Genomic DNA, 18,918 nt, shown 5'->3' with positions numbered 1-18,918 from the left:
CCTCCCCTTCCCTCCCTTCCCCTCTTCTCTCCTTTCTCCCCTTCCTTCCTTTCTTCTCTTCCCCTGCCTTCTTTTTCAGATGGTTTTACTAGTTCAAGATGACCTCAAACTTCCAATTAGCTTGCCTCGATTTTGCAAGTGCTGGGATTATGGATGTGTCTCCATGCCTGGCTTTAGCTGTTTTCTTAACAAGAACACACACAGTTTTTAATGGCTTTTGGGAGACATGATATCTAGAATCCCTTTAAACCAAGTAACCAGAACAATATGCTTGTATTGAGTTTTGGTAGCTATGCAATACACATTGATTGTCCTGTAGAAATAAAAAGCTTTAAAAATACCATCAGGTAAGCACATGGCGAGTCACTTGGGAAAATTGCCTTCAGAGCCATACATTTAACGAGGCAATTACATACACTTTCTTATTTAACCTTCAACATATATGTGCCAGTAAACAGCATTGGTTAAGCCTCTTCATGTAACACATTATACAAGGTGTAAAAGACAGTGGAGCGTGGGAGGCAGCAGTTACCCAGCCATTGTATTGTGAGGAATACTTCCATATTCACACAAGCGGGGAGCTGAGCCGGTGGGATGAAGATCCCTTTCCTGTGCGTGTGAGCTCTGCTCTTGCTTCTACTATTTGATTCTCTTTAATGATACTCTCTATTTATTCCAAACAGACAATCCAGTCACTACAGCTACTTGAAAGTGGTCAGCGTAGCTCCTATAGTGAGGAGCACTTCATGACTCTTAAGGGAGTGTTTTAATTTCCCCTAAAGCATCTTAAGAGGCACAGCATACAAATGCTTATTAAATGCTTGGGAACTGTGCGCACATTGCCCATAAATTAATTATTACTTTAATAATTTTATTTATTTATTTGGGTTTGTTGAGACAACGTTTCTCCGTGTATCCCTGACTGCCACGGACCGGCTCAGGGGAGCCACTCAGACCGTGAAAGAAGCCAGGTCTTGGTAACAGGAAGGCACAAGTTCGGCGAATGACAAACAGACACAACACACAAGAGAGTGGTTGGAATCTGCTGCGATTTTACTGAATTCATGTTTTCATTATATAGTATTCAAACAAAGAACAAATCAGAAGGTCATGTATCATTGGTTGGCACAGTATGAAAGCTTCTTTTAGTCACATCAGCGATATCTAGGAAAAGTATATTATCAGGAACAGGTGTTAGACATAAAGCATTCAGAAAAGAAAAACTCGTCCCCGGGAAAACAAAAACCACAGAAAAGGGGTCACATCATAAAAAGAAAAATTCTCTCTCACAATAACAATAACAGCCCATCCCCTCCCCAAAACCCTATATCACATAGAGACAAAAAATACACAAAAACAGCTCTCCACACCTGGAAAAATACACATTAGAACACCCTCATACACAAGACACAATAGGGGGGGGGAGATAGAAAAACCATACACAAAAAGCAAAAATAAAATAAAAGTCTTTGTCCATCAACATTAACCCATCTAATCCCTTGCTCATCATACACCCTCTGTATAACAAAGGTTCTGCTGTAGTCTTATACATTCCCATACTTTGCTTCCCTCTCCCAGAACTGTTCCTGAAGAGATAATCCTTGTGTTGTATCTATAAAGACTATCATTATTATAAAAGAGATTGTGCAAAGCCCATATTCCGCATAGCCAGCTACTCGAGAAACCCGTCTATGCCTCAAGGGTGGCCAATACTGGGCCATCTGCCATTGACCTCCAGGAAGCCTAGTCCCATGGGACACGTAGCTCCCTTCCAGCATAATGACATGTGTCATGTCACACAGACGATACTGGAGTTGGTGTGGCACCTGACTGTTTATCTGAAATTAAAATATAACTATATCACCTCCCCCTTTCTCTTTCCTCCCTCCAATCTTTCCCATGTCACTACAATTCTCAAATTGATATCCGCTCCTTCTTTGGTTATTATTGTTTTTTCATTTTTTATTTAATTTTTTAAATTTTACATACTAGCCCCAGTTCCACCTCCCTCCCCTTCTTCTGCCCCCCACTTCCCTCCATCCACTCCTCTGAGGAGGTAAGGCCTCCCTTGGGTAGTCAACAACAATGTCTGGTATACCAAGTTGAGGCCTGACCAAGCCTCTCACCCTTGTATCAAAGCTGAGCAAGGTATCTCACCATAGAAAAAGGACTCCAAAAAGCCAGTTCATGAATCCAGAATATGTCCTGGTCCCACTCACCACCACCCCCAAACAGATCAAGCCACATAACTGTCCCCCACATTCAGAGTGTCATCCAATGAAAAGGTCCCCAGCTGTCAGTCCAGAGTCCATGAAGCTCCACGAGCTCAGTTCAGCTGTCTCTGTGCTTTTCCGCAATCATAATCTTGACCTCCCTTGCTCATATGATCCCTCCTCCTTCTCTTCAACCAAGCTCCAGGAGCTCAGCCCAGTGCTTGGCTGTGGATCTGCTTCCATCAGTTACTAGATGTAGGTTCTACGATGACAATTAGGATAGTCACTAATCTGATTATGTGGGAAGGCCAGTTTAGGCACCATTTCCATTATTGCTACGAGGCTTAGCTGGGGTCATCTTTGTGGATTCCTGAGAATTTCCCTAGCACTTGGTTTCTGCCTAACCCCATATCCAGACATGGGGAACCTCCTTTCAAGTGATTGATCAGGGTAGATCAGGCGGCTTCCTGAAGGATATAGGCTATTGCTGTTGTCACTGATTGCCTCTTAGAGGTTGCCAAAGATGTTGCACAAGGGTCTTGGGTGATTTGAGCTGGATCTAATCGGAAAGCCATCTTTCTGTGATCTTGTTTTGATGGTATCAGAAAGCACTATGCTAGCCTCTAAGGGAGGGAAACAATTAATAGTCTTGCCCAGCTGTGACACCAATGATCTGCAACAGTGACCATCATGGCAAGATATGCCTAGCAAAACAATAAGTGGCACTCACGTGCTGCTGATAACTAGCAGCTGTCTTCTTGGATTAAGGTGCAGTCAGCAGGAGGAGTATCAGGCCTGTGCCAGAAACCTGGCTGTTGGGAGCACAACACAAAGGTTCTTGAGCCCACAGATCTCCAGGGAAACCAGGAACATTAAACACACAGGATTGTCAGTCCAAAGGGAAAGATGAAAAACCTGGTCTTCCTTCCAGAAAGCTGAGAATTGGAAATGATTGACAGCCTGGTGATCTGGGTTATCTGCTTGGCCAGACCATACCAAGCTCTTACAACCAAGACCGGAGGTGGCTAGTTCTAAATGACCCTAATAACCAGAGACTCCCCTAAGCTCCCACCACCAGGACCAGAGGTGGCTAACAGCCCAAATGACCTCTATGCTATCTGTATGACCGAGACCAGGAAAGACTGTCAGTCCCTTAAGCTAGTACGGGTGGCCTATCTCTAGAACCCATCTTCATGGAAGGAATGACTTGGTAGTTTGTATGTAATTGGCCCCCAAAACCTCATAGGGAGTGGGCACTATTAGGGGGGGTGGCTTTGTGGGAGTGGGTGTGGCCCTGTTGGAAGAAGTATGTCACTGTGGGGGTGGGCTGTGAGGTTTCCTATGCTTAGAGTACCACCCAATGGAAACACTCAACTTCCTGTTTCCTGCAAAGATGTAGCCAGTACGTTATCTTCCTGCATACTATGTCTGCCTGCACAAGCTGTCAAGCTCCCTGCCACACTCCACACCATGCTGATAATGGACTGAATCTCTGAAATTATAATTGAGCCACCCCAGTTAAATGTTTTCCTTATAAGAGTAGCCATAGTCATGGAGTCTCTTCACAGCAACAGAAACCCAATCTTAGACACGGGAGTTGAGGTTCAATGTAATTGTGCCTCTTTGTACACCGGGGATTGTATTACACCAGGACACTTATTTTTTCAAATTGTACTGGGCTTAAGTACATTGGGAATAAACTGCCTGTTATTAGACTCCCCGAAGCTTGATCCAGGTTGAAGTCAATCTGCACTGGGTTTTCATTTTTATCTCTTTGCATGGTTCCTTCCTTGTATGACCCCTGCAGGGAGCCACTAACCTAGCTAAATTCCTGGGGCTAGTGAGGTCATAGGTCTTAGTAGATAATCTACTGCCACCATTTTGCCAGGCCAGCATAATTTCTTTACTATACTGAAAATTTTTATCCTTATACCTGCAAATAAGTGTAGCTCTCCCCCATAAACAAAGAATCCTCTCTTTACAGTCAACAGAGTCCATCACAGGACAACACAATGGGGCACAATGCAGAGATCAGTGGATCAAGGGACCTCCATCCCAGTGGGTACAAAGGCAGCGTGGCTGCTGCATCTGTAGCTTAGGTGTCCTGGCAGAAGCCGAGGAAACGCTGTAAGAGCCAGAATACCAGGAAGTCTGCCTTTCACAAACAAGATGGACTGTTATCAGAAAACACGGTAAGGCTGAAAAGAGAGGGCTTTATCTCTTCACACCATTGTCAATATGCCGGGGTTCTAAATGCTTTCTCATTTGATCCTCCAGCATAAAATGAAAAAAACAATCAGTTGCTTATGAAAATTCTAGAGACTGGCACTGCCTTCTTGCAGCCAGCTGTTACTGTTTTCTCTGCCTCTCTCCTGCTGTCCAGGAGTGCTGTGTCAGCATTCCGGAACCCTAAAACCAAATTCGCGTTAAGAAAAGCACCCAGACAGACAGGTCTCTGGATACCAAACACATCTTAAAGATCGTGTGGGTGTAAACGTGGAAAATGATTGCTGAAGCACTGCGAATAATGAGAATGGTAAGAACACCCTTAAACTGACCAAGGCCTCTGCTTCGCTTCAATGTGTGGAAGAACATAAACCTTACAGTCTTTTGGAATTCCTGGATCCATTTAAAATCTTGTAGTAGTTTAAATCACTCACATCTACTAAATGTCTCCAATTTCATGCCTACTACTCTTGCGGCTTGACTTCACTTTGAACCAAGGTTTCCAATCCAGAGGTGCTGCATTACCTATTAATATTAATCATTTTCCTTAAAAGGGAGTTTCTCAGCGTGCTCACAGGAATGACACAGTGACCAGCAAGTATGCCAAGCCCAGTAATTCAAAAGTAGTGCCAACAGTTAGAATGTTGACTAGTGGTAATCAAATACTGTCTTTCTTCCCTCAGGTTCAGGATATGTCTACCTGTGCCCGCTATGGTTTCTTAAAAAGTTGCTGAACACTTGTTCTCAAAAGTATGTTACCATGACTTCTCAGAAGGCCACTGCAGGACCTTCTGGACTAGTGCATCTGAAAAAGTCCAGCAGGTAAGGGATAAGGGAGTGCCCTCTGCTCCGGGGGATGTGGCACCTGCAGCCGCCCATCTCTTCCAGCTCCGTGAGAGCAGGAACCCGGACGTAGCGACGCTCAGCAGTCGGGCGTGTAGCGGCAGAGGCCTGCTGGGGCTCCAGGCTGTGCGTGTGACCGGTGGCAGGCGGCTCAGGTGCGGGAGCGCGGAGAGGGGGACTTCCGGGGAGCGCGCGTGTCGCGGGCGACCGCGGCGGGGCGGGAGCGCGCAGCGGCAAGAGGGCGGAGCGGCTGCGAGGAAAGGCAGGCGGCCGGCGTCGGGGAGGGTAGAACGGGTCCGGCTGCACGCGCCACCTGCGGGGCTGGCTGGCTTCCTCTTTCTGCGGGGGGAACACAGTTTCCCCGCGGGAGTTCGGGAGCGCGCGGACTGGCGCGCACACAGCCTGGCATCCACACACGCCAGAGCGCGCGATCATCCCTGCTGCAGCCCCGGCCGGGCAGACCGAGCTGCTGCAGTTTCCCTGAGCCCAGAGTCGAGGGGAAAGCAGAACCATTGTGCCTCCGAGAGAGACAGGTGTCAGCCGGCCCCTTTGGGTATCAAGCCCAGCAGACTGCTCCCCCTCATCGGGTAAGCCAGTCTCTCTCCTTGTAACGGGTTAGGGATTAGTGCCTGCAGACCCAAGGGAGAGGGTGGGAAGCTGCGGATGCGCCAGACCCGGCGAGACCTGGAGTTGCGATTTCAGGGGATGTAGGTAGCCTCTGCTGGCGTCGTCTAGCGGGAGCAGTTACTACTCAGGTTACTTATTCTACCACCTAGAGTTGGAACCCCTCCCCCAAGCCAGTATGCACTATGCTTCCTGGTTACCAAGGAGACTTCCTTAAACATTAGCCTTGGGACATGTATTAGAAGAAATGGTTTCTTAAATTCTATTTATTTTGTTTGTTTTAAAAAATGATAATATATACATTGAGGATATTGGGGCCATTTGGTAGTCGTTAATTTGTATTCAGACAATGGTTTCATTCAACTTAAAATAAAAGTGACAATGTACTACTACAAGATATGCGTTTTAAAAGGACCCATCAGTTTTTCAAAGGATTGTGTCTTGCGTTATAATTCACTCCCATTTTGGTGATCTTAAAAGAAAGCAGACTCCAATTTAAAACCCGTGTTTCCCTCCATTTCCAGTTCTGTTTTGCATCTCCCTCGTATTAAATTAACAGTAAGAGCAGATGATTTTATTGTGGCTCTTCTGATGTAAACTGACCAGAACAGGAACAGCACTTGCGAATTTTTAAGGTGACGCGATAGAAGGCATTCACGACGTACAGCGTTTCTAACCTCTCTGTGTCCTCTGCAGCGTTATTCAAGTGCGGTTTTCCATCACCTCTGCCCATTTGGGAGGTGATGAAAAGCCATCCTCCAACTTAACTGATTCATTCGGAGTTGGAGCTCTATCTATATGTTGATGGAGATAGATGTATTTTTTTTTTTGCCCTGGCATACTGTCCCAGAAGTTCAGATCTCAGAGTTCATGTAAAAATTTTTGTTTTCTTCTGAAGTACCGAAGAACCCTTTGCAAAAATGAGGCACACGAAAGACACCAGAAACCTGATCTCATCCAAGCCCCTAACACCTAGACTGGTAGGCTTCATTTTTTTTTTCTTTTTCCCTTTTCTGCCTCAGATGTTTAATGGGTGAACTTGAATATCAGCAAGGCAGTAATTATACTTTGCACCAATTTTATTTTTCCATTACAAATAGAATGGCTTAGTAAAGCTCCAGTGGCATTCAACAATTCATTTTGCTATCTTTTAATATCTGTTTTTCCCACCTATTGAATGTAAATGAGAGAAGGGAGACATACAACATTCTTTAATTGAGATAATGAACTCTGTCAAGTGACATAGTAACACCAGGAAGAGGAAGCCAAATAATGACAGATAATTGGCAAAGGGGTTTATGAAACTCACAGAGCACAGGCAATGAATAACGACAGAGCACACTTGGCATAGTCTAGAAGGCATTTTCCGTCCACTTCTTTCTGGATCCCCACAGCCACTAAAAAGTCAGACTATTGCTCTCAGTGTATTGCTGGGGGCCCAGGATTCAAACCTCATAGAAGGTCAGAGCCAGCATGTAGATAAGACCTTATTTGGATCCAAACTTTTTCCATTAATTTTTTTGGGGGGGAGTCTGCCCGTTATGATTAAGGAGAGGATAAGGCCAGGTGGGAATAATGTGCCAGATTTTCAAGGAAAGCAGAAGTCTTTGGAACTTTTTTTTAAAAGTGAAGATATCTTTAATTAAAAAAGAAATCTAAAAGGACCACATTAAAAATGTATCTGGGCCATCCGTGTCCTGCTGGTTCACAGGCCTTGACTACTGAGGTCTTGTCCAGTTCTGTGATGTGAATTAGCACATTTGTTATCAAAGTGACCTGGTGACCAGGCATTTCAAGGTCTTTGGTAAATGATCTGCATCCATTCTTTCTTGTTCGTTTGTTTTAGAGAGGGTTTCTCTACATAGCCCTGGGCATCCTGGAACTCATTATGTAGAGCAGGCTGGCTTTGAACTTACACACCCGCGTTAGTGCTGAAATGAAAGGTGTGTGCCTCCACACTCAGCTCTCTGCATCCACTGTTAAATCAACGGGTCCAGTTTTATTTCCGAGGTTTCCTGCATCCCTCTCCTGCAATGCCTCAGAGTCGACCAGGAGCATACAGGGTTCTCATGGTGAAAATTTTGAATATGGTAGAACAAAAGCATTTATAGTTTGAAATGTCTTAATTTCCTGGCCTATTCTTTTCTTGATACAGGACTAAGAGGTATTTAAAGACAAAGTCAGTTGAATGCGATTGGCCATCTGTATTCACAGGTGCCACGAGACAATTTCAGAACAGAGTTATTTGAGAAAAAATGATATATGCTCTGAACCCGTGAGACTTCTTTCCTTGTCAGCATTCACTAGTCGATGTAGTATATAAACTGTATGCATGGCACTGGCATGGAAGTAGGGGCTAGGGACATCTAGAGGTATTTAAAATATACAAAGTATGTGTATAGGCTGTATGCAAATACTGTGACATAAAGGACAAACAGCCACAGGCTTTGAATTTGTGGAGGTCTGGAAACCAATTCCCTGTACTTCTCCTTGCAGAAAGGGGTAAAATGAAACTTTGCTTATGAAAAAGAGCATTGTGATGTTTTCAAGATGTACTTCCTATTAAGACATTAGGTAATTAGTTAAAACCCACTACAGAATACTGCGAGATGCCAAAGGATGCTCTAACAAAGTCCTGAGTCCTCTGGAGATTTCATCTCTTCTCCTTGAGGACGGAAAACACGCACTTAGATTCCTCCCAGAGGCCCCGCTTTGAACCCTGTCTGTGCACAGGCTACTCTGCATCAGGCTTCTCCTGCACTTACAGTGGTTTGATGGGGTGGCGTCTTATTTCCGTTTTATAGATGACAAATATGAACGTAGAACAATGAAGAAAATCTAAACCATGAAGTTGTCTTTCCACATCCTACTCCTCGCCTTCCCAGTGACCTGGTCGAGGCCGTAGAAAGATGCATAGTTATGAAGTCGAGGCAGATAATGTGTTAAATGTACAACAGAACTGTACTATTCCAGGCTGGGGATTTTTTTGTGAATAATAGAGGGTCTAGCATGCTCAAATCCCTAGGCTTCATCCACAGCATCAGCCCACCCTCACACAGAATTCCATGAAGCCCAGACATGGAGAAACTTTTTGTTTAACAACAAATTCTGCTTAGTTAAGTCCTATTATAGGAGAGGGATGAGTTCTAGAGTTGATGACCGGGTTTGATTGTGTAAATGCAGACCTTTTAACCTGTTAAAAGGCGAGAGACTCCGCCAGATAGTCAAGTTGGGAAGATGGACTAGAGGGCATTGCTAGGAAGCATGGAGAGCGATGAGCTCATTGTAGATGAATGGTTGATAAAGCTAGATGGAGAAATACGTGACTGAGATCAAGCACAACAAGAAGATGGAGCTGGACTGGAAGATGAGTTGCTGAAAGAGATCAGGAGAGGCATTGCAGCCTTGGATTGGAGGACAATCCGGAGTGTGCGGTACCCACTTCCGTGAAAGCTCTGAAGGCGAGGGATGAGCCACATATTAACATTGTGCTGTTTGTAGATCTGGTACAGTTAGTGCCCGTCAACTATTATGTTCAGTCTGTATTTTACACTGAGTAGCTGGAGCCCAGTTTCTCTTCATTATATTGCTTTCCTGCCCAAGTGCGTATTAGGGCACAAACAGTATTTGATGGATTTTTTTAAAAAATTAAAATAAAAAAGGATATAATGGTGGGTGAGTAGGGAAGGGGGGGTCTGGAAGGAGTTGGTGGAAGCATGGTGAATTTGATCAACACATGATATGGAATTCGCAATGGACTAAGTAAAACTTGAGAAAAAGGTATACACAGATATTTTGTGTGAATTCAATAGAAGTGGACAAATAAGGAAATTGTTTTATTCCATAAATGGAATAAGACATTCTAGTAAATGAGATAATGAAGTCTAAAGTTTTCTTCTAAGAGAGTCACAGATTTGGGTACTTTTGCAGATAAAAGTGTGGTTGGTGTGTGTGTGTGTGTGTGTGTGTGTGTGTGCAAGAGTGTATGATGTACACATGGCTAGGTCAGAGGTCTATCTCTATTACTCCCCACCCGCCGTGTTGTTTGCGACAGTGTTTGCCACTGAACTTGTAGCTCCCCAGTTCAGAAAGGCTAGCTTCCTGGCAAGCCCCAGAGATCCTCCTATCTCCACCTTCCCAGTGGGATTATATGAGTGTGTTACGGTGACTTTTTTTTTTTTTAATGAGTGTTCAGGATCTGGATTTAGGTCCTTATGCTTGTTGAAAGCAAGCACTGACTGGCCCTCTTCCCAGCTCCAGATAAAGATTTTTATCGTGCAGTGTGTTTTGGATGAAGGCACATGTCTCTGTGGACCAAATGAAGAGAAAGGTGAGCTACAGCTTCACCTCTTTGTTCCTGTTTCCGCTAGGATCAGAAGAGCCGTTTGACAGGTATGCTCAAATCTAGAAGGAAATCTGTTGTGACAGATAAGCATCTCTTTTGATCCTGGTTGGATCATCAAATGCAGACCTGGAAGACAAATGATAGTCTGTGGAAGCTGTGCTTGCACTGAAGCACCGCATCGATGACTGGCTCTGGGAGCTGCCTGTCAGAACGATGGCACACCCCAACAGGATGAGATCAAATACAAAGGGTCATTTGAAGCTAGAGTCTTGCACAAGGGACAGAAATTCAATTTAAGTTGGAGAGACTTTAATTTCCATAAAGGACAGGATAAACCCTTGGGATCAGTTTCCCTTCACGGATGCATGTATCCAGTAAAGGAAAATATTACCAACAAATATCACGAAGAGCCTCTTAGTAAACTGAGCTTTTTGGTGACTGTGGAGATAGATTGAGCTGCCTTTCTCTCTCTCCCTCTCTCTGCTCTGATTTCAACGTTTCTTCATGTTTGCAGAGTTTATTTTCAGAATTTGCCCCAGAACATCTTACTTCCTCTTGCTGTTCAAATTAACAGATGGAATTAGTTTCGTTCATCTTTTTCCTGTCTTTGCATTTCTAACTGGGTCCTTCATTCCTAGATCTGCCTTGCAAAAGTCGTTACCCAAGATTGACCAAGTGGAAGGACGTGCTGATCTTTCTTCTGGTTATTATTATTATTGTTGTTCCTGCCCTGCTTCATAGGCACATTGCAATGTACCCATGCATTTGATTTGTCTTGATATGGCACCATAAATTTTGGTGAAGTCTTTAAAAGACTGTATAATAAAGTAACAGTTTTACAATCCTGACTTGAAAGCACGCTAGGTCCACATATGGAGGAAGCATCCGGGGATGTACATCTGTCTAAAATAGCTTTCTTCTTCATATGGTTATAATCCCCAGCCTGATAAGACTGTTTTTAAATGAAGAAAGCAAATCTTTGGCAGTTCTTATGGATTCTCAATGTTCCGCTACATATTTATTTGAGGTATAATATATTCCGTTTTCCATCTCAGATGAGCCAGTCCCAGTAACTTAGAAGCAGGACCACTCCCCCTCATCCCCGCCCTGACAGAACGACCAATTTGGCATGCAGGATATTGATGGAATAAGTAGTCCCATCCTAACTGATTGCTTCAGTGGGAGCACATTTGATGCTAATGACACAGACAATAAGAGCAGTGGGGGAGGCATTCTGTAATTTTTTATGACAAATTCTAATACCTCATTTAAAATCCTTACTTGGAAGCTGTATTATTTATTTAGCCTTACTGTTGAACGGGAAAGGTAGAACGACACAGCCAGAACACAGTCTTGAAGCCTGGATTGGAATACTCTGATACTTTTTGGCTCCGAGATTCACAATCAAGCACCATCCCTTCTGGGCCTCATTTTCACATGTATAATGGGATTTCTGTCACCTACATTATAAATTACCCTAATCTTTTTTTTTTTTTGCTATAATGAAATATAACAGTGTAGGTAATATACAGGGAATCACGATTTCTTGGACTAATGGTTCTAGAGATTAAGAAGTCCAACCTAATCCAAAATCCAGTGAGGTCCTTCCTGAGAAATTTTGTCGTGGCAGAGGGTGGTCATCACTTGGTGTGGCAGAGCAAGGACTCTAGTTTCAGGGTCTCTTCTGGTGTTGTGTGTGTGTGTGTGTGTGTGTGTGTGTGTGTGTGTGTGTGTATGTGTGTGTATGGCCTCCAATGCAATAATTAGGCTCCTCATCTCATAACCTCATTTTATCCTAATTATCTCACAAAACTGCCACCTCAAGGTGCATGAAGGACTAAATTCCCAACAACTGAGTTCTAAAGGATACTCCTATGAGCACTTCACAGGGCCCTTCTCAGATTGTGAATGTGGGCGACAGTTGTGTGGCTTGGGCAGTCTGGGGGCCACAGGCAGTGAGACCAGGATTTATCCTTAAGGCTTTTTGGAGCCCATTCTTTTCGGAGGGCTAGCTTACTCAACCTAAATATTGGGGGGAGGGCCTTGGTCTTGCCTCATAATGATAAGTCAGACTTTGTTGACTCCCCATGGGAAGCCTTATTTTCACTGAGGAGTGGATGGGGGTGGGATGGTGGGGGGAACAGAAGTAGGGGAGGGAGTGGGAAGAGGGATAGGTGTATAAAATGAGAAAAGATCATTTAAAAAAACAAATTGAAAAAAGGATGTAGGAGTCAAGAAGACAGGAGTGTGTGTCTTCTGTGCCAGATACACAAACTACCAAAATTATAAAATAATATTAGAAAGGAAAGAAACCTACCGCAAGTGTAAAGATAGTGGGTTTGTTTCTAGCTCCTCTCTATGAGAGAGCTGTGATTATTGCTTTGGGAATTTAGGCTTAAAATTGAGGTATAGATTTGGTTTGGTTCTGGGAAAGGGGATTTGAAAATGCTGTTCTCAGCACAGATAGTGATATCAACGTAATCAAATCACCCTTTAGCCTAGGACACTCTTTACTCTCTCCTAGTGCAAAGCCTTGAGCTGACGTGCCTGATTGCATTCGTTTTAGATTTCAAAGCCTAAGCAATTTTGGGTTTCTCATCTATGAGAACATTAATTACCTACAATCTGGTTTTATTTGGGCACGGCATATTGGTTTTGGCTTGAAGTCACAGCGGTTTCTCATTTCTTGAGGGTATTTACTGTCAGCTACAGATGGGGTTTCTTCATCGATGATACGCCATCTGAGAAACGCAGAACATGGTCTGAGCTTTGCTACCTAGCAAGTAAGTTGGCTTCCTCCTGAAATTCTAATTGGTGACTCTTGATATCACGATACTACTATATGGAATGTGTTTCCTTCGTCTGACCTCGTCGTCCTTCTCGGGGCTGTCGGTTTCTTGTTCTGCTTCGTGTTACCCTGTCGGTGCTGGTCATTCAGTGTGTGCTCCGTTAGTTGCTGGGTTGTCAAGGTTTCCAGAGGGCACGGTCACAGTTAACAAGGCTTCCTCCTCTGTGGTTGGTTGGGTGCCTGGACAGAGACCATAGCCCTCTGATGGTTGTGTTTTGGGGAGCAGAGGAAGGGTGGGGTGGGCACAGTTGTGTTATTTTACAGAGCAAAGCAAGCATCACTGTGTCCTCTTTATTGGAATAATGAAAAGTCATGCTGTTTTCCCAGTATTGTTAACAGGAAAAAACATATATAGACTTTTTATGTTAAAAGTGCAGAGAAACCCTGTCTCGAAAAACCAAAAAAAAAAAAAAAAGTGCTCTGTTATTGCTTCTGCCTGGTCATTGCTTTAGAGGATTTTGCATTTGCCACTATTCTACAGAGAAGTCCAGTGTGACATTTGGGACCAGGCTAACCTTCAAAATACCCAAGGCTATATTAAAGCAAGGTCCCTGGATGCCTATATCCACTCTGTTAGAATCTGTATTGGAATAGAATCCTTTGTGTATTGAAAACGCTTAAAGTGGTTCTACCAGGAGACCTAACTTGGGAACCACTGCTGGGCACAACTTGTACACACTCAGCTTCTGCTTTGTTGTTGTTGTTGTTTGTTTGTTTGAGAATTTTATACATGCTTATGATGTGTTTGAGGAAATGGACCCTTCGTTTCTCCTCCCCTAATGCCCCCATCCCGTGACCACTTTTCCTTCCCAACTTCATATGCTTTGTTTTATTTTATTTTTTTAAAACCACCCAGTCTAATTTGTGCTGCTTGTATGTGCTTGGGTACAGGACCATGTACTGCAGTATAGGTGGCTTCTGAGGGACTGCACCCTCCAAGTAATCTGACTTTCCCTCTCCCAGTAGCTATCAATTACCAATAGCTCCTTAGGAAGGGGTGGGGCTTCATGATGACCTTAGTCATCAATCCTGATGACCTGATTTTGGATGGCTGGAACAGGAGCATGGCTCATGTACACTCTTGTGTCTTACTCTGACCTCACCAGGATCATCCCTGCTACCCAGATCTGGCCCTCTGTTTTCTGGTCATTCAGACTTAACGACAACAAAAAGAGCTCTCTGGATACTCAGGCCGCCGGTACTAACCAGGTGCCCATGAGCTCCGTAGTCACGATGTGTCGTTAACATCCTCACTGTGAAGCAGGTTATACTTCCCCACTCAAATTTCTGAACAACTTGACAGATAGATTGCTGCAGAGAGCGTTCGTGTAAATATCATTATGTTATCTGGATGGTGATTAGATTGGTTTTTAAGATGTACATTTCTGGGTGAGATAAAAATCAAATGGCTTTTACTCTGTTTCTATTTTGGTTTTATTGCATGGATGATGATTATATAGCATTATATAAGCCAGCTGGAGAATGGTATCTCTACAGCGGATGAAATGTTCTGAGTCACTGATTAACAGGTAGGCCGTGAAGCGTTGTGGGATAGTATAGAGATAACAGCATCTGGGGAGCAGAGCTCCCAGGTTTCGGAGTGGAATTTACTTTTTGAATAACCACAGTTTGAGGAGATACAGAATTTGTTAAGCACCGATATGCAGTTAAGAAAAAGAGAATCTCTTCCGTTAGACTACCCATGAAAAGAAATGAATTTGAGATGTCCACAGAAATTATCAAGTGTGTTCTTGATGAGCTCTTGACTCCTGGACCTTTCCAGAGGTCATGGTTGAGTGTGGTTATGTGAGGGGAATATGAAATGAATGTCACATGTGTGTTTGTCCGTGGGAACTGAATCACTGTCGCAACTATGGTGGGGATTTACATCATTTTGAGTGAAGAATAAACCAATTTAACTAGTTTCACAGGGAAGTTTTAATGCTTGCTGTTTTTGTTTGTTTGTTTGTTTGTTTTAATTGAAGAAGAAATATTTCGGCAGGGGGTTCACCATTTTAGACCTGGAATTGTTTTTAACGTAAGTTACTTTTCCCTTCTAAAGTGTCAGGTGAAATGACACGTAGGGCGCTTAGGCTGGGCTCTTCCGTTTGTGGTAAGAACGACAGAGGAGAAATGAAGAGACGGTGAGCGAGAACAAGAGACCCAGGGAGTTACTGTGAGACATCACTGTTTTCATCAGTGCTTTCAAAACTGCCTTCTCATTAGGGGATCAGCAGCCATTATTCTGCTCAAATCGTCCTTTTGGCCATCTGGACCACATTATAGGAAGTAAATGTCCACGGGCACAGCTGCCGAGTCTAATGTGTGTTTCTAACTTGCGCATTAATAAGAACGACCACACAGCGCCCAGCGGCCACAAATGTGCTGGATAAATGAGAGAGAATGGAGCATGTGCACACACTTAGAAGTGCAAGGAAGGATTCGCTTTGCATCCTGAAAGGACAGTAGCGGTGATTAAAACTAGCAGAAAGAAGACCACTTTAGCCTACCTGTCTTCAGAGTGTCTTTCTCCTGAGAAGCAGATCACAAAACAGATTAACCTTGAACCTGGTACTTTTCCTCTTGCTGCTCACAGTGTTCCTCTATGGATGTCACTCATATCGTTCCCCCATTCAGAGAATCCGTTCCCTGCTTTGCCACTCTCTTAAAGAAAATTGCTGAAGGTTGAGAAGCTGCCATTTGATGTCCCTGTATATCTAATTGTCTTTTGAACCAGCAGTGAGACCTTTCCAGGCATATTAAGTCTAATGTCATCATAAATATAAGGAGTTGCAAGAAAGGAAGAGACTTAGTAGTCCCGTGAAGAAACAGTAAGGCTAAGAATGGAGGATTTAAATAGGTCTTTCATATTTTGAGTGGCCATTCATTTCCCTAAGGAATGTGTCAGAAGGAAACTTACTCTATAGGGGAAGTGCTCTTATTTTTTTCGTTTTTGTTTTTGAGACGGAATCTTACCATGTAGCTCTAGATGGCCTGGAACTCACTATGTAGATCATGCTGGCCTGGAACTCACAGAGATCTGCCTGTCTCTGCTTCCTGAATCCTGGAGTTAAAGGCACATGCCTCCGTGCTCGGCTCACGAAGGTGGAATTTAAAAGAAAGGCAACCAAATTAACTGATCTATAACTTAGTGGCAAAGTTTCTTGTACTTGCTTTAGATTTCCTTTTATTCCAAATCTACTTACTTCATCTAGCTCCTCCCCAATTTTAGGGGGCTATGCCCCACACCTAGAATATTCCTTGGATATTTTTTCTCTATGATTTACATCTTACATCCTACTGTTTGAGCAATTCTCTTGGCACTGGCCTTGGTGTGTACACAGAACCTGACCACTGATCATGGCTTTCCACGACCATCCCTTGCCTTGTAAGCATCATCACTTGCTGAGATGGGAAGTCCCCTTCGCCTCCCATCAGCTCTTCTCAAAGGCAGCCACGAGATCTCTGGTAGAAACTCTAACAGACTCGATCTCAAGAACTAGTACCACCTACATCATTTGTCCCTTGTTTACCTGCTGTCCCCATCATCTTTTTTAGAACCTGTGCATCATAGAACAAAGTTCCCTCTGCTTCAGGACCAGCTCCTCACCTGTCCACCCCTGGACTCGATGCCTCACCTTCAGGTCTTTGCTCCAATGTTACGTTCTATTTAAAATTGCAGCCTCCCCGTCTCTCCATCCCTTTACTGTTTTTCATCATTCCCTGATTACTGTTCCTCACAGCTTTTATCACTTTTAAAAAGCATCCTTACGATTTTATGTGTTCAAGCACCCCCATCTGCACATAGCTCCGTTCAACAATTCTCAGCAAATATGTCAAGTTGTGCAGCTGTTACCAGGATCCAGTTTGGAACCCAGAGCTTCTTAAAGAGCCAGTTGGCTTTACCTATGTGTAGTTTTCGCCCTTTCTAGCAGGGTGCATCATTGGGATGGCTGGGAAGGGGTTCATGACGCTCAGAGGCTGGCTGGGATGAGAACAGAGGCAAGCTTTTCTGACCTCCCTCTACAACTTCCCGTACTCTGTAACACTGTGACTCTTGTGAGCTAAGCCATCAAACCTGGTTTCTTGGCCCGGGGACCCTGTTCTCATGCCAGGACAAAAACTAGAAAAGTATTTTTGGCTGCTGCTGCTGCTTCTCAAATATGCCACTTTCAGTATTTCTAGACTGCCGCCTTTCCCATTAGGCATGGTCTTTCAAGAATGCTCATTTGGTGCACGGTTGCTGGTTGGCTATTCTCAGCGTCAGGCCCCGTGCCAGGTGCTGGCTATTCAGTGGTGAGGAAAACAGGTCCTTGTCGTTGCACGGCTGATGTGCGATGAAAGAGAAGGGCACTCATCAGATTAGCTCACACATGAGGGTAAAATGACAATGACACCGAGTGCTGAGGAAAGGCTGGCGGTACTATGACAGGTGTAGAGTGGGTTGCGGGGGTGGCCTGTTCTTGTGGAATGGGGCCCGGGCCTGAACGATGTGAGAAGTTCAGGAGGAGAAAGGGAGAGGGCGGCGACTAAAGATTTCAATTCCGAACTGCAGTATAAAGTCACCGCAGAAGGGTCACCAGCGCAGTGGTGGCTTCTGTCTCTGGGACAACACGGAGTCCTATAGGAAAACACTGGGGTCTACAGCTCAGGGTCAGATCATAGAGACGGCTAGTTGCTTAGGCTAGAGAGGTGGGGATATGGGAGAGGAGGTGATTGTTTAAGGACTGTTTAAGAGGTTTGGTGATCAGTTGAACAGTGAGGAGAAAGGAGGGAAATCTGATGGCGCTCCATCGCTAGCAACCAAGCCTCCCTGTATGCCAGCGTGGGTGGCAGTGTATTTGGATAGGAGAGTACCGAAGCCCACAACTATGTGTTTGAAGCACTACTAAATTTGAGCTACCTGTCAAACAAGAGAGAGTGTGCTTATAGCGCATAGACTGTGAGCCTGTGAGAGAGTTTTTGATTGGGATTGGAATTGCCTAGGGACAAAAGGTGCAGTGAAATTGAATCTCAGAGAGAGGTAGAGACTTAAGTAGAGACGAATGAACAAAACATCTGAACAAATAAATACTCAGAGAAGGAGGCGGAAAACAAAGAGGCCTGAATGCTGAGCCAAGACATTAAATCATGTCTAGGACAGTGGATAGTGCCATAGGATGCCATCGGGACTTCCAGCGGAGGCTGGAGGAGGCTTGTGTTCAATGTCAGGCACCATAAGGTGTGCATGGGTGAGGGGGTCAGAGGCAACCTGAGGTTCAGCTCCCCTTCCTCTAACATCACCTAAGTCCCAGAAGCCTGCAGTTACCCTGCTTCAGCAATCTTCAGAAGGCAAACTTCCTGGCTAGTGGAGCTGAAATCGAGCTCAATTGCAGGAAACAGGGAGATGAGCTGTCTCTTGCCTGTTGGGCTTTGCAGCGGAGATATGGTCTGTGAATAGCCTCCTCTCGCTCACTTGCTCTCGAGACTTTATGGATGTGCCTCATGAAGTCAGGTAAGAGGTGCTTCTCGTCTGGGGTAGACTCAGAGCAGCAGAGATGAGTCTATCTATCACAGGATCATGTCTGCAGCTGTCATCTAGGCCAGTGTAAGCATTATCACAGCACGGGTAGATTGTTGATGCGCAAAGAAGGGAGAGCTTAATAGGAGGTGTGAAATGCGCAATTGAAAAATAGAAAGGTACAATCAAAATGGAGTCTACTTCAGGGCAAGAAGCCGCCTGGAGGCCTGAGGTAGTTAACACCTTAGGGTCTACCTTGGAGAGCCACTCAGTTAGTCCTTCCCCATGTCGTTCCTTCCTTTGCTCATTAGTGAGAAAA

The 18,918-nt window shown here is 44.3% G+C and overlaps 1 protein-coding gene across 2 annotated transcripts in view; it reads left to right on the top strand.

The window, feature by feature from the left end:
• Nucleotides 1-5,526: 5,526 nt before the first annotated feature.
• The window catches only part of Klhl32 (kelch like family member 32), a 207,683-nt gene continuing 194,291 nt past the window's right edge, over nucleotides 5,527-18,918 (top strand). The window contains exon 1 of one of the 2 annotated variants that reach the window (XM_026786709.1): nucleotides 5,527-5,869. The gene's annotated coding sequence lies outside the window, so the exon portion shown is untranslated. The remainder of the gene's footprint in view (nucleotides 5,870-18,918) is intronic. The other variant, XM_013351931.2, reaches the window with a different exon arrangement.

The sequence above is a fragment of the Microtus ochrogaster genome, linkage group LG5 (genome assembly GCF_000317375.1).
Source record: "Microtus ochrogaster isolate Prairie Vole_2 linkage group LG5, MicOch1.0, whole genome shotgun sequence".
NCBI classification, from domain to species: domain Eukaryota; kingdom Metazoa; phylum Chordata; class Mammalia; order Rodentia; family Cricetidae; genus Microtus; species Microtus ochrogaster.
Note: the sequence above shows the minus strand (reverse complement) of the source record. Positions and strands in the feature narration are given on the sequence as shown.